The sequence below is a fragment of the Callithrix jacchus genome, chromosome 10 (genome assembly GCF_049354715.1).
Source record: "Callithrix jacchus isolate 240 chromosome 10, calJac240_pri, whole genome shotgun sequence".
Taxonomy (NCBI): Eukaryota; Metazoa; Chordata; class Mammalia; order Primates; family Cebidae; genus Callithrix; species Callithrix jacchus.
In genome coordinates, this window is record NC_133511.1 from 7,574,495 (window position 1) to 7,589,046 (window position 14,552).

At 43.1% G+C, this 14,552-nt stretch overlaps 1 long non-coding RNA gene and 1 pseudogene across 2 annotated transcripts in view; one reads left to right on the forward strand and one right to left on the reverse strand.

Annotated features, from left to right (window-relative positions):
* The window catches only part of LOC108593706 (uncharacterized), a 78,560-nt gene that overhangs the window by 22,100 nt on the left and 41,908 nt on the right, over positions 1-14,552 (forward strand). The window lies entirely within an intron of this gene.
* On the reverse strand, positions 12,185-13,314 carry LOC108593705 (transcription elongation factor A protein-like 8; annotated as a pseudogene).

Genomic DNA, 14,552 nt, shown 5'->3' on the forward strand with positions numbered 1-14,552 from the left:
TGAACTCATGATTTCTAAAACAAACACGTCAATAGTGATGCTCAGATCTGAGTCGGTTTATAATAGAAATGGCATCATCTAACTAGAGGGAAAGATGATGTTGCAAAATGTGGCTTTTTTTTTTTTTTTTTTTTTGAGATGGAAGCTCGCTCTGTCACCCAGGCTGGAGTGCAGTGGCATGATCTCGGCTCACTGCAACCTCTGCCTGTCGGGTTCAAGCGATTCTCCTGCCTCAGCCTCCCTAGTAGCTGGAATTACAGGTGCCCACCACCACGCCCGGCTAATTTTTGCATTTTTAGTAGAGACGGGGTTTCACCATGTTGGCCAGGCTGGTCTCGAACTCCTTATCTCAAATGATCCGCCCACCTCAGCCGCCCAAAGTGCTGGGATTACAGGAATGAACCACCATGTCCAGTGGAACGTGGCTTCTGACATGAGAAAAAATAACATGGATCCACACTTTACATCATAACTGAAGGTAAATTCCAGATGGATTAAACAACTATATGTAAAAGGTAAATCCGTTTAGCTGGGCATGGTGGCGCGTGCCTGTAATCCCAGCTACTCGGGAGGCTGAGGCAGGAGAATTGCCTGAACCCAGGAGGCGGAGGTTGTGGTGAGCCGAGATCGCGCCATTGCACTCCAGCCTGGGTAACAAGAGCGAAACTCCATCTCAAAAAAAAAAAAAAGAAGGTAAATCCATAAAGCAAGAATAAATAAATAAGAAAATATCGAAAATATCTTACAAACTCAGTGAAGGACTTTTTAAACAAGACCCAGAAGGCAAATCCATAAGGAGAAAAGTTGATGAGATGTGACTACATGAAAATCAGGAATTTCTGTTCAACACATCATGCCATACCAGCAAATGGTCAGTGACAAATTAGAATATGTTTGTGACATGTAAAACCATAAGGAATTAATCTTAGGGTATACCAGGGACACCTGAAAACATGCAAGAAAAAGCAAGAACATTCCATTTTTTTCAAAGGTAAATAATTTTAATAGGTGCTTCACAAAACAGAAAAAGCAAATGATAAGCAGTTATATGTTCCTCAAGCCAAGGTCTTTCTCTTCCCCCAGCATGCTCCAAATGTCTTTCTTTCTTTTCTTTTTTTTACACTTCATCTTTTTATTTTTAAATTTTCACACTGAAATTAATATATTCAATAACTATTATTGAAGTTTGCCTAAAATGCTGCAATATTTTATCAACCATCTTTCATTATTAAGGTTTAATTTTGCGAGGTCATGATATATACAGTTTCAAAATATAATTTAAATATTATATTTTTATATAATTTAAATATTCTGCCAAAATACATAGCTGGTAAAAAAATGTACTTTCAAAAATCAATAATATGTATTATTTCATTTAAAAGTGAACATCTTAATCAGTACAAAATGTCATTATTTTTATTTTTAAGTTCAGCAGTAGATGAGCAGGACGTGCAGGTTTGTTACGTGGGTAAATGTGCGTCATGGGGGTTTGTCATACAGATTATTTTTCATAAGCCAAGTACTAAGCCTAGTACCTGTTAGTTATTTTTCCTGATCCTCTCCTTCCTCCCAGCATCTGCCCTCTGGTAGGCCCCACCGTGTGTCGTTCCCCTCTATGCGTCCATGTGTTCTCATCATTTAGCTCCTGCTTATAAGTGAGAACATGCAGTATTTGATTTTCTGTACCTGCATTAGCTTGCTAAGGATGATGGCCTCCAGTTCCACCCATGTCCCTGAAAAGGACATGATCTCATTCCTTTTTATGGCTGCATAGTATTCTGTGGACTACTCACCAAATTTCTTATCCTGGCCACTGAGTCTGTATCAGCCACTGCTTCAGTGTGGAATGCTTCCCATGGCTGCCTCCTCCTTGCTATTCAGGTCTCAGTTGAAATGCTATCTCTTCAGAGTGCTTTCTATCCATCCCCACCTAAAGGAGCCATCCCACTTCCTGCCCCAGCATTCTCTATGACATCACCCTCTTTAATTTTCATTGAATATTATTCAGTAGCATGTTCTTCTATATCTGTCAATGTATTCATCTCTCACCAGAAAGTAAGACTCACACAATAGAAAATGTATTTGTCTTGTTCAACCTTGCATGCCCAGTGCTTGACACATAGTTGGAGTTCAACAAATATTTGTGAAATTAATGAACACATTAATATGTAAAAAGGATCATACAATCCCTGTTGCTGGCATGATGAGCTTTTCAGACAAAGATGTTCAATCATAACCAAATGACTAATTAATGGAATCTGGCTAAGCGGTGCCAAGCATCAGATGGAGAACTGGACAGGATGGCCATTTAATATTCTCCTTCTAAAAATAATATCTAATGAGTCAAAGGAACACAGTCCCCTTGGATACCTTTGTTTTGACCACAGTGCCTGGGGCTCAGTATTTGAGTCAAATAGATTAAGCCACTTGAAATTCAACCCTCTTTAGGACTATACACATCACCCAGAGGGGCTCTGATATGAATTCCATCAACAGGAGATGGTGGTTTGTACTGAATATTCCAGCAGGCAAAAATATTCTAACCATGAATCTCTGTGACTCAAGGTCATTGACAGTTGCTTCCCATTTGAAAGCCTGTGAAGTGACAGTCACTACACAATAATGGAAAACTACATTTTGCTAACCGGGTCCCGTGTGAGAAAATCCAATGAGTTTCTTATGATCAGGTCCCAGGAGGGAGCAAAATGTCATAGGTACCACATCTGCCATTTCACTTAAAGTATAAGGCTTTGATTTAACAGAGTGCTGAATTTATTTCAACAGAGTGCTTACATGCTTAGAAAATCTATCATTCAGCTTCTTAGCATGCCACGAGATTTCTAATGATTCATTTATGTAGCCTCCGCTTGCCCAGTGTAAGATGAGCCTAGTCCCTGTGGATTTGCAGGGATTCGTTTATGAGGTTTTGTTTTGTGGTGTTCCACCTTAGCTGAATAACTAAATCAAGCACGATCCTAATTCCTAACACATCATCATCATCAGTCCATGCAAAGCATCACTCTTGCTTTCTCTCTCTGATTTTTGCCTCTATCCCTCACTCCTACATCACTAACTCTGATTTTTGCCTCTATCCCTCACTCCTACATCACTAACTCTGATGCATTTTATACAATGTCCTGATATAAGCAGAGAGCCTCACGAAAATTGTGGTGTTGACTGTGTATGTACTTCTAATATAATTTCAATATGCTTCTGAGTTTTGTCACTTCATTGCCATGTTTAAGACATAGGAATTCCTGCATGAATATCTGCTTCAAAGCTTCTAACTATTTCAGTCTTTATCCACTGTTTTTGTTTGGTTTGATTTTTTTGAGATGGAGTCTCGCTCTGTCACCCAGGCTGGAGTGCAATGGCACAGTCTTGGTTCACTGCAACCTCCGCCTCTTGGATCCAAGCAACCCTCCCACCTCAGCCTCCCGAGTGGCTGGGATTACAGGCACCCACCATTATGCCTGGCTAATTTTTGTATTTTCGCAGAGGCAGGGTTTCACCATGTTAGCCAGGCTGATCTTGAACTCCTGACCTTGGCCTCCCAAAGTGCTGGAATTACAGGCATGAACCAACACGCCTGGCATGCCATGTTTTAATTCCACATTCTCTTAAGCCGTTATTACTGCTCTTGTCAACAGAATCTTACTTTCTATATTATTTTCAAGTTTGCTATTAGTAGCCAAGAGAGAAACAGTGTTGATTTTTGTAAGTTGACCTTGTCTCCAGCAAATTTGCCAAGTATTTTTGTTTGTTATATATTTGGGCCAGGCACAGTGGCTCATGTCTGAAATTCCAGCACATTGGGAGACCAAGGCAGGAGGATTGTTTGAATATAGGAGTATGGGACCAGCCTGGACAACAAAGCAAGACCTCATCTCTATAAAAATTGTTAATATTTAAAAATAAAAAATAATATATTTAGATGTTGAACGGATTTTATTTTATTTTTTTCATTTCAGTCCTAGTATCTCTTAAACCTTCTTCTTGTTTAATGCTGGCCAGGACCTCCTTTACTATGTTAAAAAGTGGTAGTGGGCTGGGCAGGCACAGTGGCTCACGCCTATAATCTCAGCACTCTGGGAGGCCAAGTTAGGCAAATAGCTTGAGCTTAGGAATTCAAGACCAGCCTGGGCAACATGGCAAAACCCCATCTCTACAGAAAATACAAAAATTAGCCAAACATGATGGTATGCCCCTCTAGTCCCAGCTACTAGGGAGGCTGAGGTGGGAGGATGGCTTGAGCCCCAGAGGCAGAGGTTGCACTGAGCCGATAGCACACCACTGCCCTCCAGCGTGGATGACAGAGCCAGACCCTGTCTCAAAAAACAAACAAAAAAAAAAAACAAGAATATCCACTGCAGTAAAAGATGGAAAAGAATTCAAATATCGGCCTGGTGCAGTGGCTCATGCCTAATAATCCCAGCATTTTGGGAGGCCAAGGCGAACGGATTACAAGGTCAGGAGTTCGAGACCAGCCTGGCCAACATAATGAAACCCAAACTCTACTAAAAATATAAAAGTTAGCCTGGTGTGGTGGCATGCACCTGTAGTCCCAGCTACTTGGGAGGCTGAGGCAGGAAAATCACTTGAACCCAGGAGGTAAATGTTGTAGTGAGCCAAGATGGTGCCGTTGCACCCCAGCCTGGCTGTCAGAGTGAGACTCAGTCTCAAAAATAAATAAATAAATAAATAAATAAAATAATTCAAATATCTATCACTGAGGGATGTTTACATTCACACAATGAAGTAATGTACAACTATAAAAGGAAATGAGGAAGAAGGAAAAAACACACACAAAATATAAAATGAGGAACATCTTTCATTTTACTATGGAATAATCTCTGGGCATTTTTGTTTAATGAAAAAGCAAGGTGCAGAACTGTGCATATAAGATACTTCTGTTATATCTAAGAAAGAAAATAAATACAAACGAGGCTGGACACGGTGGCTCACACCTTTAATCCCAGCAGTTTGGGAGGCTAAGGCAGGTGGATCGCTTGAGGTCAGGAGTTTGAGACCAGCCTGGTCAACATGGTGAAACCCTGTCTGTACTAAAAATACAAAAATAAATTAGCCTGGCGTGGTAGTGCACACCTGTAATCCTAGCTCTTCAGGAGGCTGAGGTGGGAGGATGGCTTGAACCCGGGAAACTGAGGCTGCAGTGAGCTTAGATCATGCCACTGCACTCCAGCCTGGGCAACAGACCAAGACTGTCTCAAAAAAAAAAAAAAAATACAAATGAGAGAGAGAATTTATCAAATTTGTCCCTCCAAACTCCAGTATTTGTTGCAAGCTAAAGCTAGGGCCTTATTTCTTTAGGCATCTAAGAGTTTCTTGACCTGAAATTCTTGCTCAGTAATTACTGTCTGTATTCACTCTGCTAAGTGCCCTATCTGTTGAATCCATATTTAAACTATTATACTTTTTATACCTGAGATATCTACTTGGATGGTCTTGTTTTTTTCTTTTGTCCTTACTTAATATTAACCAATATAATCTCCTATTTCTTTGAGGGTATTTATTAAGCTTATTTTTAAACCATGGTTCATGTCTTACACAGATTCTGGTTCCTCCAGTATAGGTCATTTGGGTGGTGGTTTTTTCACCAAACAGATTGGACTCCTCCACTATTTCAATATTTTGTTGCCTCTGGGTTCATACTTTCCTGGTGATGTGTACCCAGAGTGGGGCGCTAAGGCCCAGAGTCTACTAAATGCTTATGCCATTTCTGGGGAGTTGGGGAAGATGAGTGTCTTCCGTATTTTACAACTTCACCAGGTAACTCTGACCCTCCTACCAGATTATTGCAGAAGCTACATAAACCTTTACCCTCAAAGATATCCACTGAAAGATCCTTTGCCCTGCATTTCAACTCTCCAACCCTGGAAGTGTGGGGAGATGGGAGAGAGTAGGGAACACACGAAGACTGGGTTATCTGACTTCTCCATTGTTAACTGTCCCTTACTTCAGCCAGCCACCCTGCTTTTGTCCCACTGACTTGAGGCTTTCTTTCTGCATTTCAACAGAGACATAATGACCTACCCATGGCAATATCTAAAAGCAATGTATCTGGAAGTCCCCTTGCCCCTCCACCCCACCGCTGGAGCCTGGCCTTCCACCCAGACTGAGTTTTCCGTTTCATACCAGGTCATAATCACTTTGAATCTCCTCAAAGATTTCTCATGAATGTAATGTTAGTACTTCAAATGGCAGAAGTGTTCTCTCATTTCTGTGGCATCCCCCAGTTGAGCCAGAAGAGACGGCCAGCAGCTCTGCTTATTCACCATCAAATCTGGAATCAGAACTGGATTCTGTTAGCCTCTGTTCCTTAGCAGCAATGATTGAATTCTCATTTGACCTATGATTTTTAGGAAATTTTATCAATTTTAGACTTTTTTTTTTTTTTTGAGACGGAGTCTCTCTCTGTCACCTAGGCTGGAGTGCAGTGGCATGATCTGAGCTCACTGCAACCTCTGCCTCCTGGGTTCAAGCAATTCTTGTGCTTCAGCCTCCTGAGTAGCTGGGTCTACAGACATGCACCACCACACCTGGCTAATTTTGTGTATTCAGTAGAGATGGGGTTTCACCGTGTTGGCCAGGCTGGTCTCAAACTCCTGGCCTCAAGCGATCTGCCCGCCTCAGCCTCCCAGAGTGCTGGGATTACAGGCGTGAGCTATCGTGCCCAACCTATTTTATACATTTTAACTCTGCTGCTTCTACTCATTAGCAATTGATCTTGGACTAGTTAAAGTCCTACAATCTCTATTTTTTTTAGGTCTCACCTCATGTAGTAATTGTGAAAATTAAATAACACAACATGCAAAATCATCTATGAGATTTGTTGTTGTACAAAGTAAGTATAATCTAGAGGCAGCATAGTGTGTAGTCAAATGTCAATCAGCTTCTGCTGCTTAACAAACTCTCCCAGAGCTCAGTGGCTTCAAACAACATAATTGATTTACTTTATGTTTTTGTGGGTTGGCAATTTGGGCTGCAGTCAGCTGAAGAGTTCTGGGAGTTGTCTACTGCTAACACGTGTCTCTCATAAGCCAGCAGGGTAGTCTAGGCTTGTTCACATGGCAGCAGGCTGGGTCTCAAGGGTCATATAAGAAGCGTGTATGGGATGGTTTGGATCTGTGTCCTCACCTATATCACATGTTGAATTGTAGTTCCCAGTGCTGGAGGGGAGGCCTGGTGGAAGGTGGTGGGGTCATGGGAGAATATTTCTCACAAATGGTTTAGTATCATCCTCTTGGGACTGTCCTCCCAATAGTGAGTGAGTTCCTGTGAGATGCGGTCATTTAAAAATGTGCAGAACCTTCTGACTACTTATGATCGTCATGGCAGACGGGAGGTAGGACTAGATCGCAGCTGTGACTTGAATGGACAGAGCAGTGTATGGAGGCTTGCATGGTGAATTTAAGCTGCAGAAGGACTGCAAGAACAAACCAGGAACCCCAGGAAGACCCACGGACCCTCTGAGGGAAGCAGACTGCTCCTGCAGGACCAGGGAGACACCCTAAACACTGTGCCCAAATTGTGGAAGTGGGAAAGGGAGATCCTCCACTCCTGAACACACACCCCCACTGGGGAAACTGAAGGTCTAGTTTCTGAGAGAATTTTCCAACCATACCTGGAGCTGAGTCAATTTAGAGAGCCAAGCAAAATACAGGGGTAGAGGAAGCAGCAAGAAAGGTCCTGGGAGCTCGCTGGGTCTCCCAGAAGCGCACTCCTGCCTGGCACCACAAAGATCCTTCAGGAGGGTGGACCGAGGTGCAGGAGGAAAACACCACGGGGAGCAGGAAGTCCCTGGGTGAACTTTGTAACAATTTGAACCCTGTGAGAAGCCTCCTGGCCAGAACTCAGGGGAGGGTGCAAATCTGGTGTGCAGACTCCACAGGTGGAGGAAGAACCAAAGGCCTTTACTTTTGCTACTGGGAGGCGGGTAACCTGGGGCAAGTTCTCAAGTCCTGCTTACCCACTGCCTGGAAACAGACTCAGGGCTGTTGAGAGGGGCACAGTGGGAGTGAGACCGACCCTTTGGATTATGTGGGAGCTGAGTGAGGCCTGTGGCTGCCAGCTTTCCCACACTTCCCTGACAACCTACATGACTCAGCAGAGGCAGCCATAATCCTCCTAAGTAACAACTCCAGTGACCCGGGAGCCTCACCTCCATGCCTCACAGCAACTGCAGCAAGACCCACCCAAGGAGAATCTAGGCTCAGACACACCTAGCCCTGCCTCCACCTGACCAACCCTGGTAGCTAAAGACAAAGGGAAAATATTCTTGGGAGTTCTAGGGCCCTGCCCACCACCAGGTCCTCGCCATACTACCACAGCTGATGCTCTCTGGACCGTGCCAACATCCTCCAAGGGATTGGCAGGAGGCCAACCAGCACAAAAATAGACCGTTAAACCACCAAGGCTAAGAACCCTCACAGAGTCCATTTCACCAGCCTGCCACCTCCACCGGAACAGGTGCCGGTGTGCACGGCTGAGACCCACAGATGGTTCACATCACAGGACTCTGTGCAGGCATCCCTCAGGACCAGCCTGCTGCCTGGTAGACTTGCTGGTGGCGAGACCCAGAAGACAGATAGCAACAATCACTGCAGCTCAGCTCACAGGAAGCCACATCCATATGAAAGGGAGACTATATATTAAGGGAACACCCCATGGGACCAAAGAATCTGAACAACAGCCTTCAGCCCAAGACTTTCCCTCAGACAGAGCCTGCCTGACTGAGAAGGAACCAGAAGACCAACTCTGATAATATGACAAAACAAGGCTCCTTAACACCTCCCCCTCCCCCCAAAAAATCACACTAGATCACCAGCAGTGGATCCAAAACAAGAAGAAATCCCTGATTTACCTGAAAAAGAATTCAGGAGGTTAGTTATTAAGCTAGTCAGGGAGGCAGCAGACAAAGGTGAATTCCAATGCAAGGAAATCCAAAAACATGGCACAAGAAGCAAAGGGAGAAATATTTGAGGAAATCACATAAAGAAAAAGCAATCAAAGCTTCAGGTAACATTGGACACACTTACAGAAATTCAAAATGCTCTGGAAAGTCTCAGCAGTAGAATTGAAAAAGTAGAAGAAAGAAATTCAGAACTTGAAGGTCTGAATTAACCCAATCCAACAAAGATTTAAAAAGAGAGAGAATAAGAAAATATGAAAGCCGGGCCGGGCGCGGTGGCTCACGCCTGTAATCCCAGCACTTTGGGAGGCTGAGGCGGGTGGATCACAAGATCAAGAGATCGAGACCATCCTGGTCAACATGGTGAAACACCGTCTCTACTAAAAATACAAAAATTAGCTGGGCATGGTGGCGCGTGCCTGTAATCCCAGCTGCTCGGGAGGCTGAGGCAGGAGAATTGCCTGAACCCAGGAGGCGGAGGTTGCGGTGAGCCGAGATCGCGCCATTGCACTCCAGCCTGGGTAACAAGAGCGAAACTCCGTCTCAAAAAAAAAAAAAAAAGAAAGAAAGAAAGAAAAAAAAGAAAATATGAAAGCCTCCAAGAAGTCTGGGTTTATGTTGACCAAACTTAAGAATAATCAGTGTTCCTGAGGAAGAAGAGAAATCTAAAAGTTTGGAAAACATATTTGGGGAAATAAGGAAAACTTCCCACTCTTACTAGAGACCTAGACATCCAAATACAAGAAGCACAAAGAGCACCTGGGAAATTAATCGTAGAAAGTTCATCACCAAGGTGCAGTGTCATCAGGTTATCTACAGTGAAGATAAGGAAAGAATCTTAAGAGCTGTGAGACAAAGGCACCAGGTAGCCTGTAAAGGAAAACCTACCAGATTAACAGCAGATTTCTCAGCAGAAACCTTACAAGCTAGAAGGGATTGGGGCCCTATTTTTAGCCTCCTCAAACAAAACAATTATCAATCAAGAATTTTGTATCCAGCGAAACTAAGCATCATATCTGAAGGAAAGATACAGTCTTTTTCAGACAAATGCTGAGAGAATTCATCAGTAACAAGCCACGAACCACTACAAGAACTGCTAAAAGGAGCTCCAAATCTTGAAACAAATCCTGGAAACACATCAAAACAGAACATCTTTAGAGCATAAATCTCACAGGACCTAGAAACAATAATTTAAAAAGCAAAAATTTAAAAACTGAGGTACACGGGAAACAAACGGCTTGTTGAATGCGATGGTACCTCGCTTCTCAATACTAACATTGAATGTAAACGGCCTAAATGCTCCATTTAAAAGACACAGAATCCAGAACGGATAAGAACTCACCAGCTATCTGCTGTCTTCAGGAGACTCGCCTAACACAAGGATTCACATAAGCTTCAAGTGATGGAAAAAGACATTTCATGCAAAATTCCACCCCTCCCTCAAGCCTCTGTTCAAATGGTTCCTTTTCTCATGACTCTTCCTTGAGACAGGGTGTCGCTCTGTTGCTCAGGCTGCAGAGCAGGGTGTGATCATGGCTCACTGCACGTCAACTTCCCAGGCATGTGCCGCTACACCCACCTAGTTTTTTATATTTTTTATAGAGACAAGGTTTTACCATGTTGCCCTGGCCGGTCTAAAACCCCTGGGCTCAAACAATTCACCCACTTCAGCCTCCCAAAGTGCTGGGATTCCAGGCGTGAGCCACCGCGCCCGGCCTCGATATTACTTTTTACCCCTTCTGCACTCCATCATCACTTTTCATTTCTCTGACAGCAGTTGTTAAATTTTGCTTTGCATAGATTATACATTTCTTCATCCAAAAAATAATGAGCTCCTGTTATGTTCCAGGCGCTAGATACAAGGTGATGGACAAGGTAGACCAAGTCACTGGGTTTATCATCCTACAGTGAGGAGAGAGGAGTGTATGTTTGTGTGTGTGTGTTATATACCTACAGTGAGGAGAGAGGAGTGTGTGTGTGATATACCTACAGTGAGGAGAGAGGAGTGTGTGTGTGTGTGTGTGTGTGTGATATACACTATATATATTCTAGATTACACCTTCTGAAGTCTCATTCACTTATTTATCTTTCACATACCCTAGCCAGAGTAAGTACTCAAAAGTCCTTCTTTGGGCTGGGCACAGTGGTAATGCCTGTAATCCCAGCACTTTGGGAGGCCAAGGCGAGCAGATCATCTGAGGTCAGGAGTTTGAGACCAGTCTGACCAACATGGTGAAACCCCATTTCTACTAAAAATACAAAATTAGCCGGGCATGGTGATGCATGCCTGTAATCCCAGCTACTCAGGAGGCTGAGGCAGGAGAATCGCTTGAAACTGGCAGTCAGAGGTTGCAGTGAGCTGAGATCACATCATTGCACTCCAGGCTGGGTGATAAAAGCAAAAACTCATCTCAAAAAAAAAGGCTGGGCATGATGGCTCACACCTGTAATTCCAGCACTTTGGGAGGCCAAGGCAGGCAGATCACCTGAGGTCAGGAGTTCAAGACCAGCCTGACTAACATGAAGAAACCTCATCTCTATTAAAAATACAAAATTATCCTAGTGTGGTGGCACATGCTTATAATTCCAGCTACTTTGGAGGCTGAGGCAGGAGAATCAATTGAACCCAGGATGCGGAGGTTGTGGTGAGCTGAGATCATGCCACTGCACTCCAGCCTAGGCAACAAGAGCAAAACCCATCTCAAAAAAAAAAAATTATTTAGATTGAAATATATTGAATTCAACTGAATCACGTTGAAGTTTATTAAATTGGCAATGTTTCATTTGGGTCACTAGTTAACTGTCTTGTTGGTTCCTGTGACCAGGAAGGGAGCTAGATTGTCTTTAAACCTTCGCCAGTGGCCTCTCCTAAGCCATCGCTTCACGCTCTCCCTATTTAGGCTCTCGGTTTAAGCCAGACATCATTTTCTCCAGCTAAATAAAGCCAGAACAGCCAGCTCCCAGAGCACGTGTCACTTGTGGCTTTTCATAGAGTCTGTGGGAACAAAGCTGCTTCTTGTCCCTTTGCGCTGCTTCCCGTAAGATAAAATGTGTGTCCATGACTCAGTGCTATAATAGACCCATGGAGTTACTGTCAGTGTGACATGACTTAGCTCTGACTGAAAATACCTTCAAGTCCTCAATCATATTTTCATGGTACTATGCTTCTAGGACCTCTGCTATGGAGTTTGAGAAGTCAGTGTAGCACAAGGTAAAAACAAACTCAAGTTCTGATGCTCCCCATGATGGCTGTTTTGTTTTTTTTTATCTGTAATAATTGCCATTTTATTCCTCTGGCTAAGAGATCCAGAGGTAATGTGAGGTTTACATTTCTTTTTTCATCAAGAGTTTAGGTGCCCCCATTGCCCTCATAAGCTGGTTGCAAATTATCTGAGACTCTTACTTGTAAAAAAACAAAATCCTTAATTCTTTTTGTGCAAGACACGTGTTCATTAAAAAATACATATAAGCAAAAAGAAAAAAAAAGAAAACCAATAAAACTTCACACCACACAGAAATAAACTTGGTTAAGTTTTTGATATATGTTATATGGATGTATGCATACACACACGCACACACACACAGTTTGGAATTTTATCCTACACATGTGAGCTGATATTAAATATGCTGCTCTGCCATAACCTGTTATGCTTTACTTTACAATATGGAATTAACATATTTCCATGCAAATATGTGAACGTTTCTAATTGAAAAATAGACCTGGAAAATGGGTCAAAATCCAAAATCCAATGAGATGCTGGAATTAAGGAAACTACCTAAAACAAAGTCATGATTAAAAGTAAGATGGAGGTCAAAGATACATCAAAAAATGCTAACAGAAAGAAAGCTGGGGCCAGATTTTAATATTAGGCAAAAATGAATTCAAGGCCTAAAGCACACAGGATAAGGACGGCTGCGTGAATGTCTTTGCTTCCAGTGCCTCATCACAAACTTGTTTCTCACTCTTCTTATCTCTTCCCTAAGTAAGCCTTTCAAGCTCATCTACTCCTCTTATAATTTCTTCAGGGTCCAAATGCCTAACGGGTGTGTCCTCCTCTTTAAATCCCTGGCCAGGCTGAGTCGGCCCTCCTCTGGGGTTTCCTTCTGCTTCCTGGCTTACACCTTCTTCAGAAGGTTGAGGATTTCCTTCTGCCTCCTGTGGTACATCTTCCAAAGGGCGGTCTTCCTCGGCCTTTGGCATGTCATTTTCTTCACAAGACTTTTGCATATTGAGTGTTTTATTTCGTTTTTGAATAAAGTAATCCTGGAAGGAGCCAGGGGATTTTCCTCTCTTCCCTCACCTCGATTTGTGTCGCGCCCAAAAAACCAAATATCCTGAAAGGATCTTGGGCACTTCTCTTCTTCTCCAGCAATAGAGAGCTCGATGGCTGTTTTTAATAACAGGAATGATCAAATTCCGGCAGGGTGCGGTGGCTCACACCTGTGATCCCAGCACTTTAGGAGGCTGAGGTGGGTGGAGTTTAAGACCTGCCTGGCCAACATGGTGAAACCCCATCTCTTCTAAAAATACAAAAATTAGCTGGGCATGGTGGCAGGTGCCTGTAATTCCAGCTACTTGAGAGGCTGAGGCAGGGAATCTCTTGAACTGGGGAGGTGGAGGTTGTAGTGAGCTGAGGTCAAACCACTGTACTGCAGCCTGAGCTACAGAGTGAGACTGTCAGAGAAGGAGGAGGAGGAAGGAGGAGGAGAGAGGAGGAGAAGAGAGGAGGAGAGAGTCAAATTCTTTCAAAACATTTTTCTCATATTTTACGGTGGGATTGGGAGGGCTCTAAGCTCAGGTATAATCTATGTATTTGATACCCCAGAATGGGGCCAGGTATCATTATCACTCATATTTAACAAAACAGAGGCGGAGAAATAGGCAGGCTAAGGAGTTTAACTAAAATAGCAATGTTAGTAGCTAAACTACAATTCTAGACGTGCAGTTTGCACTCTCCCCCAATAGATTATACTGTACAAATACCAAAGGGTGTGTGTGACCTGTATTGGGAGTAGGGATGAAAAGTGTCTGTAAAATACACGGTGACTAAATCTGACCCAAGAAAGGCTGAGATTGGGAAGGCCCAGGTTGACACACTCTCTGTAGACAGTTGCTATGGAGAATATGCATTCCAGGGAGATTCACATAAAGATCCCTGAGACTTGGAATCTTAGAATGAAGCACCATCCAGAGAGTGCCTTAAACCAGATACGGAGATGTTTCTCCTATAACTACCATGGAGCAAGGCTGTCTCTCTTGCAGTGGAAGTGATGCAGGATTTAGAGTTGCTTTTCAGGTTGAGGAGACAGAAACAGTATCAGTCCATCTGCTGTGTCTGGTATGGGCATCTGGAAGACAGTGTGAAAGAGATGGCAAGCAGTTTATTCCTTCCATAGAGGGCAAATTTTCAGTTTCACAGATGGATGATAAAACAAATCTGAATAGAGTCTTACAACTCTTTTAAAGAGTCTTAAGAGCTGATGTTTGCAGCCCAAGCTGGGGGAATATGGAGCCTCCAAAGTAATACAGTCTTCATCAGGTATGTCTTAGGATGTCAATGGGGCTTCTTGTTCTTGCATTAGTTAATGCAGGTATTTATTTCCCAAAATCTTTATTTCA